General features: G+C 45.7%; 1 non-coding gene across 1 annotated transcript; it reads left to right on the top strand.

Moving 5' to 3' along the window:
* Positions 1 to 18,121: 18,121 nt before the first annotated feature.
* Positions 18,122 to 18,228, top strand: LOC144249591 (U6 spliceosomal RNA). Its single transcript, XR_013342247.1, has one exon. It is a non-coding gene; the product is annotated as a U6 spliceosomal RNA (small nuclear RNA).
* Positions 18,229 to 18,476: the final 248 nt, after the last annotated feature.

Below are 18,476 nucleotides of genomic sequence, written 5' to 3'. Positions count from 1 at the left end.
ATTTAGCTGGAGGGGTATCTGTTATTTTAACCCTGTGCTTAGCCAGGACTTTTTCATCTTTATTGTGTTCAACTTCTAAGTTTACCACAGAACTCATTTTAAGCATCTTGGAATGAGTTCCCTAAAAAGCAGAGCTGAAGGTTAGGATTTCTATTAATTTATTAGAAATGCAACCCTAAAGAGCAGGAGAAGAGTGGAGAGAGGCCGAGGAGGGAGATTCATTGTGAGGGTAAGTTATTTTGCTGGCTGCTTCCATCTGTGGTGGGATAATCTGCCAGCAGACCATGTGTACCTAGGGCATACTGGAGTTGGGGAGGAAGGGAGAACACAGCCCGTGGCCCAGCTTCCCTTGGCGAATAGCTCCATTAGCATTAATTCTCCTGTAGGTCAGGTTGTGCACTGTGGTGACAAGCAGATCCCAGGTGTCCTGTGGCAAGAGGGAAGCCCTGGCTCAGGAGACAAGGGACATGTTGTCTGTTTACTCCAGATTTGGCTCAGTGGAACCCATAGAGGAGCTAAATAAATATTGGTTATGAATCTTATTGTGTTTTCTAATAAACATTTCCTGCTGGATTCTAGATCTTGTGGCAGTGATGTCATGCACGGGTTAGTGTTCTTTTGGTTGTAAAACACCTAAGCCAACTAAAGCAGAACGAGGGGAATAGGCTGGGATTGTCTCAGGGAAGCAGAGCATGGTGGTGAAGATGCTGGGTCTAAGGAAGTACGGGGACCAGGGCAGTCAGGCGACTCAGATCTCTCCTCTCTGCATTCCTGGGAGGTCTGCTTCACTCTTCTTCCTCTCTGGAGACTGCTCTGTTTGCATCCATAGTCCTTCTGTGGGCCACAAAAACAAAACAAAACAAAAACAAAAAAAATCTTCCAAAACACCACCACCACCACCACCACCACCACCACCACCATCACCACCACCACCATCACCACCACCACCATCACCACCACCATCACCACCACCACCACCACCACCCCCCTCATGGTTTCTGAGCTTTCATGTTTATAGTCACCAAAGAGGCAGGTTCTCTCTCAGCTCAAATCATAAATTCCAGGGATAGAAGCTCTGATTGGTAAAGCCTGGGCAGGTTTTCTCTGATCCAGTCAACCCTGTGTGGGGTAAGGGGCCATGTGGTCTCTGGGTCTTAGTGGTCTAAGGGGAAGGTTACCAGGGAAGGGGAGAGGAATACGGGATTCCAGCTGATACATGATCAGCACACCGTTTTCCATCCCTGCCCTGCACGCGTGCACATACTCCTCCCAGTTCTTCCCCAGTGATTTCCCACTAGCTGCACACATGGTGGGGGTCCCCCAGGAGACTACCTGAAGTTGTGCCAACTTTGGCACTTAGTGGTGATATCTCCAGGACTGGCAGTCACTGGCATGGTTATGATCCAGACCAGGGGGTGCTTCTACCCTGGGGACTAAGTGTTAAATTATTTAATCATCCTCAAGACAACTGATATAACATCATGGGTGTGGGGACCAGGGATGCTGAAATCAAAATGCCCATTGGAAAAAAATGGACAGGGCAGCTGCCTCAGCAAAATCACAGGTGACTGGTCCTTTGTGCCCAGGGTTAGGGAGGTGGATGATGTTGGGGTCAGCGGTTCACATGGGCATCCTGGTGAGTTGTTGCCTGCCTGTGTCCACCACACTCTGCCCATGGGAGGGCATTCCCTCGGTAAGGTCAGGGGCAGGGTCCACGAGCCACATAGCTTTAACAGGTGTGTTAACTTCCTGTGGCTACTGTAACAATCGGCTCCAAATTTCTGTGGTTTAAATAACAGAAGTGTTATCTTTCAGTTCTCTAGTTTAGATAGCTGACGTGGGTCTCACAGGGCAAGAATTGGGCCCTGGCAGGGCTGTATTCCTTCTGGGGGTCCTAGGGGAGAATCTGTGTCTCTGCCATTCCAGCTCCCAGAGCCACGGCAGTCCTTGGCTCATGGTCTCTTCAAAGCCAGCACATTGCCACTCTCTCATCATGCTTCTTAGACCCTGGTCTTTCTCTGACCCCCTCTCCTGCCCCTTTCTTGCATTTTAAAGACCTCCATGATTGCATCGAGCTCACCTAGATAATTCAGGGCAGTCCCTTCATTTTAGGATCAGCTGATTAGCAATTTTTTTTTTTTTGGTATTGGGGATTGAACACAGGGATGCTTAACCACTGAACCATATCCCCATCCATTTTTTTTTAAAGAGAGAGTGAGAGAGGAAAGAAAGAGATAGAGAGAAAGAATCTTTAATATTTATTTTTTAGTTCTCGGCGGACACAACATCTTTGTTGGTATGTGGTACTGAGGATCGAACCCGGGCCGCACGCATGCCAGGCGAGAGCGCTACCGCTTGAGCCACATCCCCAGCCCCCCCATCCATTTTTAATTTTTTATTTTGAGATAGGATCTCACCAAGTTACTGAGGGCCTTGTTAAGTTGTTGAGGCTGGCTTTTAGCTTGCGATCCTCCTGCTGCAATGGGATTACAGGTGTACACCACCATGCCCTGCTCTGATTAGCAACTGTATAATTCCAGCTGCAACCTTGTGTTCCCCTTTGCTGTGGAATGTAACACACCCTCAGGTTCTGGAGGTTATGATGTAGACCTCTTTGTCAACACATCCACAGGTTCTGGGGGTTACAATATAGACCTCTTTGCCTTCATTCTGCCTATACACCAGGCATTTGGGTGGCAGAATGTGCCTGAGGGATGGAGCATGGAGTAGTCCTGGTGCTCCATACTTCCACAATACCTTAGCTCCTTAAGGTATTGCTTGAGGTTGATTGCTCATAGATGTCATTTTTGAGGACTTTCTTTGCTTCCACTTAAATAGGAAATAATGTTAGACAGAGGGAATCTGGGGATGACCTCAGCCTCCAGGTTTGGACAGGAACCAGCAGGTTGGGGTGTCCCCTGGAGGGCTGCACCTGTCTGCCCATAAGCTCAATTGAAGAGGAATAAACTTCACTTTGGGAGGTGTCCTTGGTCTCACCTTCATTAGGAATTGAGAAGGGCTGAGCCCTCACATCCACTCTGCTGGTGGTCCTCAAGCCTGAGTCCTGATGTGAGGCGAGGAGACAAGGGACATGTTGTCTGAGCTAGGGTTTGCAAGAGAGAAAACTGAGAATCAAGAAAACCCCAGAGTCCCGGGTACTTGAGCCGTGGTTCTGATCCACTGGGATTGCTGTAGGCTTCAGACTCAATATTTTTGCCAGGTGTTCCAGATAATCCAAATGCCTGCCAGTTTTAGGCATGGTGCCTAATCCTCTAGAGAGGCCCTTCTTGGGAAACCAGGAGATGGAGGTTGTGGAGGGACTCCAAGTTCACCGAGAAATGTGAGGGTGGAAAACTTCAAGTGCAGCCAAGGAGTCCAGAGGGTGCAGGGGTCTCCTGGCTCCAGAGGTAAGTCTCCTGCAGCTTCCTCCGCCTGGTGCAAAAGACACAAAATCACCACTCCTCTCTCAAGTAAAAACACACGTGTCTGTGTGTTTACATGGATTCCAGAAGCCTGAGAAAGACCCAGTAGGATGAGGTGAATAGAAGAGACGAAGGTAACTGATTTGGGATTGAAGGACTCACAAATACTTCCCTCTGTCAAAAATAAAATCAGATCCAGCTGGAAAAAATTCATGCTTCTTGTCACACAGTGAGATGCTTCAAGCCAAGCAGTGAGAGGCTCAGCTGGCAGCAGCTCCCCACACTGTAGACTGCACACAGGAGGAAGGGTTTTGGACTTTTTCACCATGCATGTTATACGCTTGCTCGTCTTTGGGGCAAGTGGAACCATTTAGCTGACTTGTCCGTGATGGTTTGATTTCACTAGGCCAGGCTGACAAGGGCATGAAGTTTGTTTTAGTTATAATCAGAGCCGGCATTTCCAAGTAACCAGAGTGACTCAAGTTAGACTGTGTGGTCATGGCTTTCAACCTCTAGGTATTTCTAAATCATACATTTCTTTTTAATTTTTCTTTTTAATTCCCCTTTCCTTCCCTAATTGAGAAGCATTGAGAGATCAGATGTTGTGGGATTGACGATCAAGCCCTTTACTGTTATTACTGATAACTGATTAGAAAATAAGGCTTGGTGTGTGCAGCTGTTCACACTTCCCCACCAGCTGGACTATGAGACTTCCTCTCAGGGCTGCTCCTTCTGGCAGGATGGAGAGCAGGCAGCCCCAGACGCTATAGAGAGAGCCAGCACGCCTACATTTCCCTCATAGGTTCCCAAAGTGGGTTGGAAAATCCACTTAAATCACTGCTTCCAACAGGCAAGGATAAGTAAGGTGTAGGGAAAAACTCACATTCAGTTCCATCTACTCATTAGAATGATCAGCTCTGAGCCAGGCATGGTGCTGGGTGCCAGAGCAAGTGTGAACAAGACCCAATCCTTAGTGAGCTCACAATCAGTGCAGTTTCTTCAGAAGCATGTTCCCTAATCTGCTGACACCCATCATCTAGCTTTTCACTTGACACATACTTATTGAGCACCTACTATGAACCAGGTGCCATTCTAGGTGTTGGGACAGGAGTAGTGAACATAGCCAACTGTTCCTCCATTCTCATGGTTAGACCAAGTCCCTGCCCTGCTAGTCCTCCTTTGATAGACTATGTCAATGCTAATAGGTGCTGTGGAAATAAAAAAGGGTGTAAGGAGGTTGGAGAACATTCTGGAGAATTAATGGTGCTTGCTATTTTGTTAAGTGATCAGAAGTTCCCTTACTGATAAGGGGCACTTAAGCAGGGATCCAAAGGACTGGAGGTGATTATGTGGATATCTGGCAGGCAAGGTTCCAGAGCTTGGGGACATCACAAGCAAAGGTCCTAGGGTCTGAGTGTGCGTGGCTTGTTAATGGAACAGCTGAGGGAGGTTATCTGTGCCTGCAGAAGAGTGAGCAAAGTGGTGGAGGCTGGAGTAAGAGGTGTGGCGGGCCTAGTAGGAGAACATGATTTGAGCTCCATCTTGAAAGGTCAGTTCTGGCTGGTTTCTGGGAGGGAAAGTGGAAGAGGAAAGGGAGAAGTGTTCAGGAGCTGTTGAAATAGTTTGGGTGAGAAATGGTGGTGGTCCAGCCCAGAGTGGTAGGTTGGGTGAGCTTAAAATTTGGAGCACCTGCAGCGGAGCTGGTGGGATCTGATGGTGGATTAGGAGGGATGGAGAGTGAGAGCAGAGCCAGATGGCTCCCACGTTTTTACCTCAGCACTGGAAGGGTGGGGAAGACTGGGAGAGCAGGCTGGGGAGGGAAGTAGGATGTGACTTGGGAGATGCGGACCTGGGTGCTTGGGTTTGAGACAACCACACAGAGGACTGGGAAATGGAGGCCCCCGTCTGGCAGGACGGTCAGGAGACAGGAAGTGGAGGTTCAGTAGGTCATGTAGGGAACGAGAGTGACCGAGAAGGGGCTGAGGCCCAAGCTTTGAGCTGACTTGACCTTCAGAGGTCTGAGAGGTGGGCAGAGGCCATCAGGTTAGATCAGGGCCAGGAGGAGGGTGTGTCCTGGTCAGGTGAAGCGGATGTCTCAAGAAGAGGAGGATGAACTTTGCCCAGTGCAGTGGACAGGTGAGACAAGGACAGAACTTCCCACGGGACCTAGCCGCAGGTGGTTCCTGGAACCTGCTGTGGCTGGGGTGTGTTCAAGAGAGAATGAGGAACGCAGTGGGAGATGGAGGGAAGGAATCAGAAGCGTTTTGATGGGGGAGTTTCTGGGGGGGCGGTGATGGTGGTGTGGACTCAGAAGGGGTTCATTCATCCCACACATATTTGTTGGGCACCGACCACGTCGCGGCCATGGCTTTAGGAGTTTGGGGTATGTTCATGACCAAACCTCCCTGCCTGGTGAGGTGTGCATTCTAGCTGAGGGAGGTGACAGACAATGACACCACACAAACACCTTTTATCTATGTGTCTTGAAGTTGGCGCATGGTGTGGAAACAAAGAGGAAGAAGGGTCCGGAGCTTCACACATGGGTAGTAGGAGACTGAAATTTCAAACAGGCTGGCCGAGTAGCTCTGATGACGAAGGTGACATTTGAAGGGGAGCTGGCTGGAGGCGTGGGAATTGGCCTTGTGGACCCAAGGGGAAGGATGACTGTAGCCAAGAGAGCAATGGGCACCACAGCCCTGAGCTGAGCAGGACCAGAAGGAGTGCGTGGCGCAGCAGCCAGGGCCGCCCAGGAGGGGCAGGGCGGGGCAGTGTGTGAGTGGGGGGTGTCCGGGTGTCCCACAGACCTTCCTGGAGAGGGCGGATTTCACTGAGTGAAACGTGGAGCCGTGGAGGGCAGAGGAGACAGGCCAGGTGGGATGACAGCAGTAGGACCAGGTAGTAGGAGCTGTGCTAGCCAGGGTTCTCCAGAGACACACAGCCCGCAGGTGTGTATGTACAAAGGTGTGCGCGCGCACACACACACACACACACACACACACACACACACACAGTAGTTGTCCTTGCTTATCAGGAGCGTTGCTTTCTGAGGTTTTAGTTACCCATGTTCAACCTCAGTTTGAAAATCTCAAGTGGAGAATTCCAGAAATACGCAGTTCGTAAGTTTTAAACTGCATGTCTTTCTCAGCAGGGTGATAAAATCTTTCACTGCCTTGCTGTGTCCTCCTGGGACATGAACATGGCATGTAACTCCCTCCCTCCCTCACTCAGTAGTCATCTCTGCCACCAGACCAGCTGCTGCAGTAGCCCAGTATGAGCATCCAGGTAGCCCTTATTTCCTTATCTTACCTAAGATAAGCACAAGAGTAGTGATGCTGGCAACTTGGAGTTCCCAAGTGAAGCTGTGAAGGGTTTCCTTTAAGTGAAAATAGGTGGGGTTCAGTATATCTGCAGTTTCAGGCAACTTTTGGGGTGTTGGAATGGATCCCTGGAGTTGGGGGGTGCATTTCAGCTCGAATCCAAAGACAGCCTGGAGGCAGGACTCCCTCCTCTGTGAGGACCTTTGTCCTTGGTTCTCTTAAGACCTTCAGATGATTGGACAAGGCCCACCCACACTGTGGAGGGTTATCTTCTCACTCAGAGTCTATTGATTCAACTGTTAATCTCACCTAAAAAAATACCTTCACTAGCATATGATCAAATATCTGGGTGTCACAGCCTGAAAAGTGATGCATAATATTAACTACTGACTAGTGGTGACAGGTGTCGGCGCCCACTGAGGCATCTCTCCTGGTCTTAGCTGGCTGGATGTCAGTGCTGCAAGCTGGTGGCCGCATTGTGTGTGCATGAATGTCTCAGTGTCCTCTCCCGAGGAACCATGCCTGGTCCCATGAGCATCAGAGTTGCAGCTGCTCTCCTTACTGCCCTTGGGCTCCTCGGTGCCGCCTAACTGTGCAGCCTTCCTCACAGGGGTCAGGCCTGGACCATGATTAGGGGCCTGAAATGTGGGGAGAGTTGCCCCTGTCCTTCCCTCCCCAGTTCTCCCTTGTCCCCCTGTGCAAGGCTCTTTCTTCTCCAGGGGCCAAAATAAGACAAAGGGGAGAGGACCCCCGAAGCCCTTCTGTAGCTCAACTCTTGGCCATCTCCCTTCCAGCTCAACTCACACGTCAAGATGTGTTCAGATGGTGCTGAATCCCATCCGGCCTCCCTGGGGCTGGGATACAGTCATGACAGCTGTGTGAAGACCCCTCCACTCTCAAAGGGGAACGTGGGGCTGTTGGTCTGGTGCTGAAAGAGAAGGCAAGAGTCAGAGCCAGGAAGGAGGAAGGAGGCTAAACCAAGGAGGGAGACATGTGTGGAGGGTCTCTGTGTGAGAAATCTTGGGGCAGTGCTGGGATGTGAGCAATGTGGGCCAGAAGCCAGGGGCATCTGAGAAATGGTGCCAGAGGTTGTGAATTGAATCCCCTTGAATATTCTTGGAGATAGTACAAGCAATAGTTAGAATTTTTTTTAAAAAAGAACACTGGCTACAGGAGTCTGATCCTTTATTTAAGACTCCAGGGGTTGGTGATACAGCTCAGTGGTATGAAGTGCCTGCCAAGCACGTGCGAATTCTGGGTTTGAATTCCAGCATGGGGGCGGGGGAGACTCTCACGGAGACTGAGTCATGTGCACCCCAGCTTTTAAAATAGGAATACAGATGTCTCCTTGACCACGGAATGGTAGAGAAGGAAGAAGGGGCTTTGCAGTCAGATCCTCACATTCTAAGTGCTTCTCAAAGCTCCATCTTCTCTTCTATTAGATGGGGTAAATAAGCTACTTGGCAGGGTTATTGTGGGATCCAGTGAGATGAGGCACAGAGGTTTTCCTGGCATTCCTGACTCACTCAAAGTTACTAGACTTTCCTTTTCTGCCCTGCCCTTCTTATACTAAAATAGTTCTAGAAATGTTGACTTTTTACCTTAACTTGTGATTCCTAGAATTGCAATTAATGAGCCACCTGTCATGACTGCCAATGTGACACTTTGCAACGAAACGTTTCCAAAATACCTATGCATCCCTCTTTAGCAACAGAATTGCTTGGAGAGTAGCCCCACCTTGTGGACAAGTCTAAAAATATTTCCGTGGCATACGTTAAGGTTAAGGAATTGAGACAAAATACACTTGACTTTTAATAGTATAACTATTTTTTGAAAACGCCTCACCTTGAAGTTTCATGCAATCAGACTAGTAACTCTCATGTAAAACTTATAAATCATCTTCATTTTCATAGGTGATAAAGTCATTTCATCAGGTGATACTGACTCAGTAATTCCAATTGGGAAGAAAAAGCCTACGTAGCTTACACTTAATTTCTTACACAGAGAATTATTTTCACAATGCTAATGCAATGCCGCAAGCCAGTTTTAAGCAAATCTAAAATAAAGTGTGCTCATAATTATTTGGACATGAGTTAGGATTCCTGTAAACTCAGAGGCTTGGAAAGTCACATAGGGATAGAACAAAGAAACAGAAATAGACTGATAAGATTTTATGTTAGAGAGTCAAAGCTTCCTCCATTTTTAAAAAATCAGTTTTCTATTGTGAAATTCAACAGATCGATGCATCTTCTTTTTCTGTGTATGGTAAATGTTTCGGGAGGGGCTGAAGTAGGAGGTAGCATCACTTCTTACCAGAGAATCTTCAGCCATATCTACCTTCAAATGTGCAAAAAGAAGACCATGACCAAGGAGCCCAAGTTCTCATCCTGGCCAACATTTGTGGGAAGTGACAAAACATTTCCAGGTATCAGTTTCCTGATCTTCCCTGAAGGAAGCTGGAAAAGATGATCTTGACCAGAAGGACTGTCTGGTGCACAGGAGAAGAGGAAGAAATGTTCTCTGCCTCCCAAGAAGCCCCAGGTGTGACTGGGAGGTGACAGGGCGTCAGGTAGAGGTGCACTGGACACGTGAACGTCCTACTCACAGCTGACCTCTACCTTCTGGGCCTGATGGGACAAAATAAGAATTATGTGTTGGTCCTGGTTTCTGACCCCAAAGCTTCTAAGACTCTGGAAATCTTCTGATATGTCTTTTTTTATGCTAACAAAAGATTGGTGGTGGCTGGGGACCCTGGAGATAGCCTCAAAATGAGGGCTAGGGCTGCCAGAGAAACCTACCAAGTGATTAGAGCATTTGTCCCTACTCCCTGACCTTCAGGGGGAAGAAGGGGGCTGGAGATTGAGTTGGTCTCCAATGGCCAATGATTTAGTCAGTCGTCCCTGTGGAAGGAGTCTCGGTAAAAACCCTGAATAATGATAGGTTTAGGGAGCTTCTGTGTTGGTGAGCACATCCATGTGCCTGGAGAGTGGTATACCCTAACTCCATGGGACAGAGCTCCTGTGTTTGGGACCCTTCCAGACCATACCCCATGAACCTCTTCACCTGGATCTGTCTGTTCATCTGAATTCTTTATGATATCTTTTATGATATACTGGGCAATAGTAAGTAAAGTGTTTCCTGAGTTCTGTGAGCTGTTCTAGCAAATTGAGCCTGGAGTGGGAATCATGGGCACCTCTGAGTTGTAGCTAAGTACATAAGTGTGGGTAACCTGGGGACCCACAACTTGCAATTGAGGACAGTCTCTAGGACTGTTCCTTTAACATGTGGGAGTTGCTCCAACTCTGGGTACTTAGTGTCAGTATTGAATTGTGGAGTAGATATTTGGTACCTGCAGAGATTGAAGGATTCATTGCTTGTTGAGGAAAACCCACATGTTTGGTGACAGAAATGCTGTGAGTAGAGGAGCAGGTTTTCCTTTGCACAGTCATTGTGAAAGGCCAACAGCTTTAGGACTTGAAGGATCAGGAAACACTGAGTTCATGTGGAGAAGTTCAGGTGCCACATTCACTTAGAGCATCTACAAGGTCCTGCAGCAAGCCAGCAGCTGTTTCAAAGAGAGAAGAGGCGTTCCACAGTGGGCAAATGGCTTCCCCTCGGGGTTCCAGGTACCATCCTACTTTCCCAGCTACTCAAGCTGAATTGGAAGGTCAGGGTGGTTTGCGCCACCTGGAGCTGGTTGCCTCCCTTCAAAGCCTTGTACTTAGCCAGGTGACTGGCAGGAGCCCCCAAGTACCGCACACGTTGCCTCCCAAATCCAAAGAGCTCAACAAGTGAAGGGATCTTGTCTAGAAGCAGCTGTAACTGGAGTCAATCCCTGATTAATTGTAGTTCATGTTACTCTCCGATTCTCAACCTGGTGTGATTTTGTGTCTTGGGGACATTGTCACAATGGAGAGGATGTGGTACTGACCTCTAGTGGCTGGGGGCTAAGAATCCTCCTAAACATTCCACGGTGCTAGAATCACCCAGTCAAAGGATCAGTAGTGCCAAGACTGAGGAATATGATTCTGAGGTCTCTTGTTTTGAGACAGATAATAGTAGAAGAGATGAGTTAAACAAATTTGTGGTAGAAATCAACACCTGGCATCTGTCACATCTATGTTGCCAGCACTGGTTTCTAAGAGGGTCTTCCAGGAGAATACATATTTGGACAAATTGAGGATTATGCCACTGGCCAAGGATATTTCTTCTTCTCTCCCCCTCCCCCTTTGTTGCTGGGGATTGGACCAGGCTGAGGTCACTGTGAGGTAGACTTGGGACCAAACGCTGCTCATCACTTCTTTGCCTAGTAGCCAATAGTGTCACCCTCTTCTAGTGTGGAGCTTGAGTCACTAATTCCAAAGTCCAGGAATCCCCATAGTCTCCAATTGCTCTTCGATGTGGCTTCATTCACATTAGTAACTAATTTGCCACTATGTGCTACGATGGTGAGTCCCAATGTCTGAAAGCAACAGCATCTGTACTGCCTTCAGGCAGAAGCAAGTCAAGGCTAAGCTCAGATTCTACATTCCCCCGTTTCCTGAATTTTGCTTCCAGTGTCCTCTTCTGAATCATTGTTCTCAGTCACAGGTGTGAGTATTACTTTAACTGATTAAAGCAAAAAGACATTTATCATCAAGGAGTCTGGCTACTACACTGAATTATTGGGAGTTCTGCATAAAATAAACAATAGGCTGGACTTCCCAAACCACGCTGTAGAGCTGGGACACTGAGGGACATGTGGCCTCTCCATTACTGCTCTCTTGGGTTCTGGCTCCAGGATCACGTTTCCTTCGCCATGATTTGTGCTGAAGACTGGCATCTCACCCTCTCCTCCTCTCATCAAAACCTAGTTCTGGTTTAGCATCTCATCCAAGTTCATCGGACTGAATTATATGTGGGACACTAATTACAAGGCAGCTTCAAAGGAGTCTGGGAAATGTATGGTGTAGCTACAAGTTACTACATTACAAAAAAACAAATAAAAAAGGGATGTTAGAAATGGAATAGAAGGGATATTGAATAAGCCAATCTCTAATATCTAATATACAAAACAGAATTTTGTATAAGGCTGTATTCAGCAGGGATGTACCACTACAGCCACACCCATTACTGAAAGTTGAATACCGTCATTCCATTTGCTAAGTAATTTCTGCCTCAGAGCCCTCAGAGGCCCCTTTATAGCCCTGGCTGCTCTGTTGTCCCACTTGCGATTCTCCAAATTCTTCCATCTTCCAGTAATTTAAATTAAGCCTGGCTCAGAGCTCTGGGATGGCATCTGTTGGGTTTCTTGGTCCCTCGTCCATCATGCCCCTGAAGTTCTGCCTCCTGGGTGTTTCCTATTTGTCTCCTCCGTAGACTCCAAAGCACTGGTCTCTGCTCCACTAAAGCTTTCTGGCTCCTGAGAAGCCACAAGGCAGAATGCCATAGAGCTGCTGTGATCCCTACCAGGCTTTCGACCACCTAAACATGCTCTCCTGGCTTCCTGCCACCCATGTGTTTCTTCCTGATCAGACGGGCCTAGAGTCAATGTGGAAATGGTGGTGGTAGCACCGTCACCCCAACAGGCAAATGCCCATCTGGGCCCACAAAGCCATGGTGACCCACTCTGGAAACTATGGTCTCCTGACAACTTTGACTGTCAGATAGCCAGGGAAAGAGGGTAAGTAGCAACAGAGGCCCCCAGGCACCAATTCACTCTTCCTAGACTTCAAGGGTTCCCTTGAGGTAGAAGAGAGACAAAGGAGGAGCATAGATGGAACCTATAGGGGTGGTGTGGGGCCCGGGGAATCCTCTTTTCTTAGAAAAGGTTTTTATTAGTACATTATAGTCATACATAATAGTGGGGCTCATTTTGACATAATCATACATGTATGGAATATAATTGGTTCCATTTAAGTCCCTCATACTTCCTCTTTCCTTCCTCTCCCCTCTCCCTGCTCCTCTTCCTCTATTCTACTGGTCTTCCTTCTATTTATTTATATTTGCACTTTTTAAATTGCACTTTTAAGAGATACAGAGTGGAATTCACTGTGGCATATTCATATATGTACACAGCATGATTTTGAAAATTTCGCTTTGTAGTTCCTCCCTTTTGCCGTCCCTCCCCTCAACCCCTTTCCTCTACTCCCTCTGTTTTCATGGGATCCCCTGCCCCCCCCATCCTTTTCCCTTATTTTGCTCTAGCTTCTTTATATGAGAGAAAACATTTGATTCTGGATTTTGAGTGGGGCTTATTTCACTTAGCATGATGTTTTCCAGTTTCATCTATTTATCTGCAAATACCGTAATGTCATTCTTCTTTGTGGGAAAAGCCCTTTCCACCACCTCTGTTGAACCTTATTTCCATTTAGTGAGACAAGTTCATTAAAACCCACTGATAAAACCCATCATATGTGTTAACAAATACACGTGTATTTTCGTCTTTGTCTGGTTTGGTTTATCTAGAGGGTAAAAGGGAATGCATTTAGAAAAACCAATGTATAGGTTGACTTCCAGGTGCAAGTGGTGACAGCAACCATGGGAACAAGGGAGAGGGAGTAGGTTGCTGAGTCACCAAAATGGCAGAAGACTTGGACATGGGGTCCTCTCTGCTCATGGGTCTGGAACACCGCCATGACCACTGTACTGCCACTGGGCAGAGTGATGGATGTGTGGTACTTCTCTGTGAAGTGAATGTCAGTTCTGATGATTTTAATGATTTATTCTTAAATTCCCATTCCTGTGACAAGGACTGCTTCCTTGACCAAACTTTAGGCAGCCTCTTTTAGAGTAGGCCTGGTCTTGGCCTGCTAAACCCAGTTTTGATAAGAATCCTGCTAAGCCAGTTTAGGGAGAGTCTCCCAGCCACTTTATTTCTAATCAAGTTCCTCATTTTCCCCACAAATGACATTCAATTAAATTCTTCTTGGTATTATACATCCATATGTCTTTGGCTATAAACCCCCAGCTGCCATTGCTGAATTTGGAGTTAAGCTAAGCTTTACATTGAAGTCTCTCTTTTTGACTGTGGTAACTTGAATCAAACCATCTTGCCATTTTTCACAAGTGTCTGGTGCAATTTCTCTTTAATACCTGGGTTAATAGAGTGAAGAGAGAACCTACGGATTGGGAGAAAATCTTTTACCACGTGCACCCAGATAAAGTATTAATCTCTGGGATGTATAATAAAATCAAAAAACTTAACACCAAAAACAAAAACAAAACAAATAACCCAATCAATAAATGGGCTAAGGAATTGAACAGATACTTGACAGAAGAAAAAATACAATTGATAAACAAATATATGAAAAATGTTCAACATCTCTAGCAATTAGAGAAATGGAAATAAAAACTACTCTAAGATTTCATTTCACTCCAGTCAGAATGGTAATTATCAAGAATATAGGCAACAATAAATGTTGGGGAGGATGTGGGGAAAATGGTATACTCACACATTGCTGGTGGGAATAAAAAGGGAACTACTATTTGACCCAGATATCCCACTACTCTGTTTATACCCAAATGACTTAAAATCAGTGTACTTCAGTGATGTGGCCACATCAATGTTTATAGCAGCTTAATTCACAATAACTAAACTATGGAACCAACCTATGTGCCCTTCAATAGATGAATGGATAAAGAAAATGTGGTATATATATTTGATGGAATATTTCTCAGCTTTAAAGAAGAATGAAATCATAGCATTTTCTGGTAAATGGATGAAGTTGGAGAATATCATGCTAATTGAAATAAGCCAGTTCCATAAAAACAAAGGCTGATTTTTCTCTGATATGCAGATGCTAACAGGGTCAGGTGCCAAGGAAGTTACTTTAGGTAGAGGAAAGTGAAGGGAGGGGAGGGAATATGGGGATAGGAAGGAAAGTAAATGAAACAGACTTTATTACCTTATGTACATATGACTGCATAACCAATGTGATTCTACAACATGTACAATCAGAAAAATGTATATGTTATTATACCCCATTTATTTATGATATATCAAAGTGCATAAATGCATTCTGTCATGTATAACTAACAAAAACAAATAAAAAAATCTTTACATATAGGCACAAACTTTGAATTGAAAGTGAATAACAAACAGATACAAATAAAGTAACAAATGAATAATAAAAGCTCTAAGGACAGAGCTTTCTGCAGAGCACAGAGGCTGTGCAGATAAGGAAGTGAGCCGGGATGTGGAGTAGCAGGGGGAGGTCGGGCTTGGTGAGAAGATGCTGGGTAGGAGGGAGCCTCCTAGTTAATCTTCCAGAGTGTCACAGAGCTATGCCTCGGCCAGGGCCTGGCAAGGGATTCCTACAGTGAAGTAGGCCAGGAGGCACAGTCAAGTTGCCTGTGACCTTGCTCCAGGCCAGAGGTCAGCAAACCTTTTCTGCAAGGGGTCAGATAATAAATGCTACACATCTTGCTTGGTAGCAACTGTCCATATCTCCTACTGTAGCAGGAAGATGGCCACTGGCAATGCAGGAAGGAGGGAGTGTGGTCGAAGCCAATGAAATTCCACAGGGCAAGACAGGCATGGGTTGGAGTTTGCCCAGGAGCCATAGTTTGCCCACTTGGAAAGTGGGAATTCTGAAAAGGGGGTGTGATTTAGATGGCAGCTCAACAAGATGAGGTGCTGCAGTGGGCTCACATGCACCCCCCAGTGCTGGCTTCCCTCTCTGGGTCTGTCTCCTGGTTCATGGTTTCATAGTAAGGCCCAACTCAGTTCCCCTCGTTTCTTGCAATGGCTCATCCAGAGTTTCCTGAATCCAACAAATCTAGAGTCTCCCGGGATGGAGAGCATGTCACAGACTGCTACTTTACATGGTAAAGGGGGACAAAGGCTCTCTGCTTGCTGCCTGGAAGAAGTCCTTCCTTTCCTACTCTGGTCCCATTTCAGGCTAGCATGGAGTGAGACCAGATTTGGGGACTCCTGTCCCCCACTGGGTAATGAGAAACCTTGATAGAATGCCCTCAGAATGCTGGTGAGGGGACTTGGGAGCAAGGGAAGGAATGAAAACGAGACCCAGGTGGCCAGGCCCTCGGGCTGGTCCTTCCCTCTGCCCTGGCTCCTCCCTCTGGAGTACCTGGGATGCTCCAGTGACGTACCCTGGGTGCCCAGCCGGTCGTGAAAGAGACCCATGCTCACAGCATCAAGAGCTGTGAATGGGGACTGGGGTGGCCCACTGGCCTGACCAGGGCAGCCCCCGTACCTCGCCACCCAGCATTCCCTGGTCGCTGGGAATGAATCCATGCTGGTCCCCCTGTAGCCTGCCTATCAGTCAGTCCTCTGGAGTCTAGTGGGATTTGTTATAGTGTTCAAAGTGGTCTTTATTTACAGTTTCCAGTTTTGCAAGGACCCAGTAGTAATTTAAAAGAAGTCTTTCTAAATGTGAAAGCGGTCGGGAGACATGAAATTCCTTCATGATTAATTTCCAACTTACAACAGGATCCTGGGAGATGGTGACTTGAAGGATTTCTGTTCTTTAAAGTTTCCTGTGTTTTAATGAATGACTACTTTTGTTCACTGTGGCCCTATAAAATAATAATACCTGGGGAGAATCTAAGGTTTTATCTATTTTTATCCTAACGTTCTATTAGGACATCCTTTTCCTATAGTTTGTCTGTTAATGTGGCCTGTGTTTTCGAACTGGTTTTGCTTATTTTATTTTAATACCAACTTTCAGCACACAGCCACTACGTGCTCATAGTGGATTATGCATTTTGTAAAAATAAAGTGGCTGCCTTCAAATCTTGGTAGAGGCAGGGATGGTGGTCATGGCAGTACTCCTGTGACAGGAGACAGGTTAACAAAGGAAAAGCAGAGTGAATTTATTTAATAAGAGTTTCACATGACACTGGAGCCTTCAGAAATAGAGAACCAAAGATCCAAGGAGGACTGTCTATTTTTGTGTTTAGGTTTGATGAAGAATTGACAGCTGTGAAGAAATGTGATTGGGTAAAAAGGTGTGAGCTAAGTAACAGACAAGGAGGGGAACCCGTTCTTCAGGGCCTTGTGCGACATTTCTTCCTCCAGGAATGGGTAGGACCCACGTGAGATGAGGGTCTGATGTCCCACCACAGGACAAGAATAGGTCAGAGAATTTCTTTATGGTCAGCTCCTAGACAGGAAGACACGAAATGGTTAGAGTAATAACTCAAGATTTTATGGCTGGCTTTGGGCAAAAGGGTTCTAGTTTTTATGACCCCATGGGGAAAGAGGAATTCTGGTTTCTGTGGCTCTCTTCAGGGGAGAATGAGGAGCGAGAGCTAGGTGGGCAGAGAAGGGCAGAGAGACCTTGGTTCTGAGGCTGCGTCCAAGTCCTTCCTGTGTACCTTAGTGCAAAATTCTCAGCATGCCCAAGTGCCTTACTTTGTTTCCTGAGCCCTAACCTCTTTAAAACTTTTGCCTTTAATTCTTTAGGCTATTCATTTTCTGAATGTATGCTGTGTCTTTACCTAGACTTAAAAGTCAATAAGGCGGGGGACACTAGGGAAGAATAGCTTTACCTTAGATTAGGTAGAGGGAAGTGATGGGACATTATTAATGTCTGTATATATGTGACTACAAGACCAATATGATTCTGCAACATGTACACTCAGAAAAATGAGAAATTATGTCCCATCCATGTATGACATATCAAACTGCATAAATGCATTCTACTAATTAAAACAAATATAAAATTAAAAAAATCAAATCAACAGAAAGAAAATTATCAGCAAAAAATAGGAGGGGACATAAATAGGCCATTCACAATAAACAGAAAACAAACCATAAAACATAAATGTCCAATAAGTATTTTTTTAAAGGAGAGAGAGAGAGAGAGAGAGAGAGAGAGAGAGAGAGAGAATATGAATGAATGAATGAATGAATGAATGAATCTTTTTTGTAGATGGACACAACACAATGTCTTTATTATTTTTTTTTATGTGGTGCTGAGAATTGAACCCAGGTCCCGCCCATGCTAGGTGAGCGCTCTACCGCTGAGCCACAATCCCAGCCCCAATAAGTATTTAAAAAATATTCAGTTTCACTCTTGTCAAAGACTAGCAAATTAAACTTACAGGGAGGACTGGAGACGTAGCTCAGTTTGTAGAGTACTTCCCTTGCATGCACAAGGCCCTGGGTTCAATCCCCAGCACCACAAAAACAAAAACAAAAACAAAAAACTTAGAGGGAGATGACGGTGGCTTGTTGCTTCTCACCTACCGCTTGGCAAAGATAAATAATTCTCTTGAGAACCAAAGGGCATATTTTTTACGGGATAATTTTTTTCTAGTAATTTATTGAAATAGATAAGTGGATATCTATACAAGGATTTGTACAAGGGCATATCATTATAGTATTATTTATAATAGTGAAATATTAGAACCAATCTAAAAGTTAAAAAAAATTGCCTAGTGCTCGCTTTGGCAGCACATATACTAAAATTGGAACGATACAGAGAAGATTAGCATGGCCCCTGCGCAAGGAAGACACGCAAATTCGTGAAGCGTCCCATATTTTTCCCATTTGAATCAAATGTATGATATGTCAAGATCATTGTAATGTTTTGAGCAACTAATAAAAAAATTAAAAGAGAAAAAAAATTGCCTAAATAAATTAAGGCCTATATAATCACGACAGTCATTAATTTGTATTTTATAGAATATTCACTGACATAAGAAAGTTTTATTTTTGGATAAAAATAAAGAGATATATGTATACACACGTGTGTATATGTGTACACACATATATGTATATGTATATGCAAAT

The sequence above is a fragment of the Urocitellus parryii genome, chromosome 1 (assembly GCF_045843805.1).
Source record: "Urocitellus parryii isolate mUroPar1 chromosome 1, mUroPar1.hap1, whole genome shotgun sequence".
In the NCBI taxonomy this organism is placed as follows: Eukaryota; Metazoa; Chordata; class Mammalia; order Rodentia; family Sciuridae; genus Urocitellus; species Urocitellus parryii.
The sequence above is the reverse complement of the archived record's forward strand: the minus strand, read 5'-3'. Positions and strand labels throughout refer to the sequence as shown.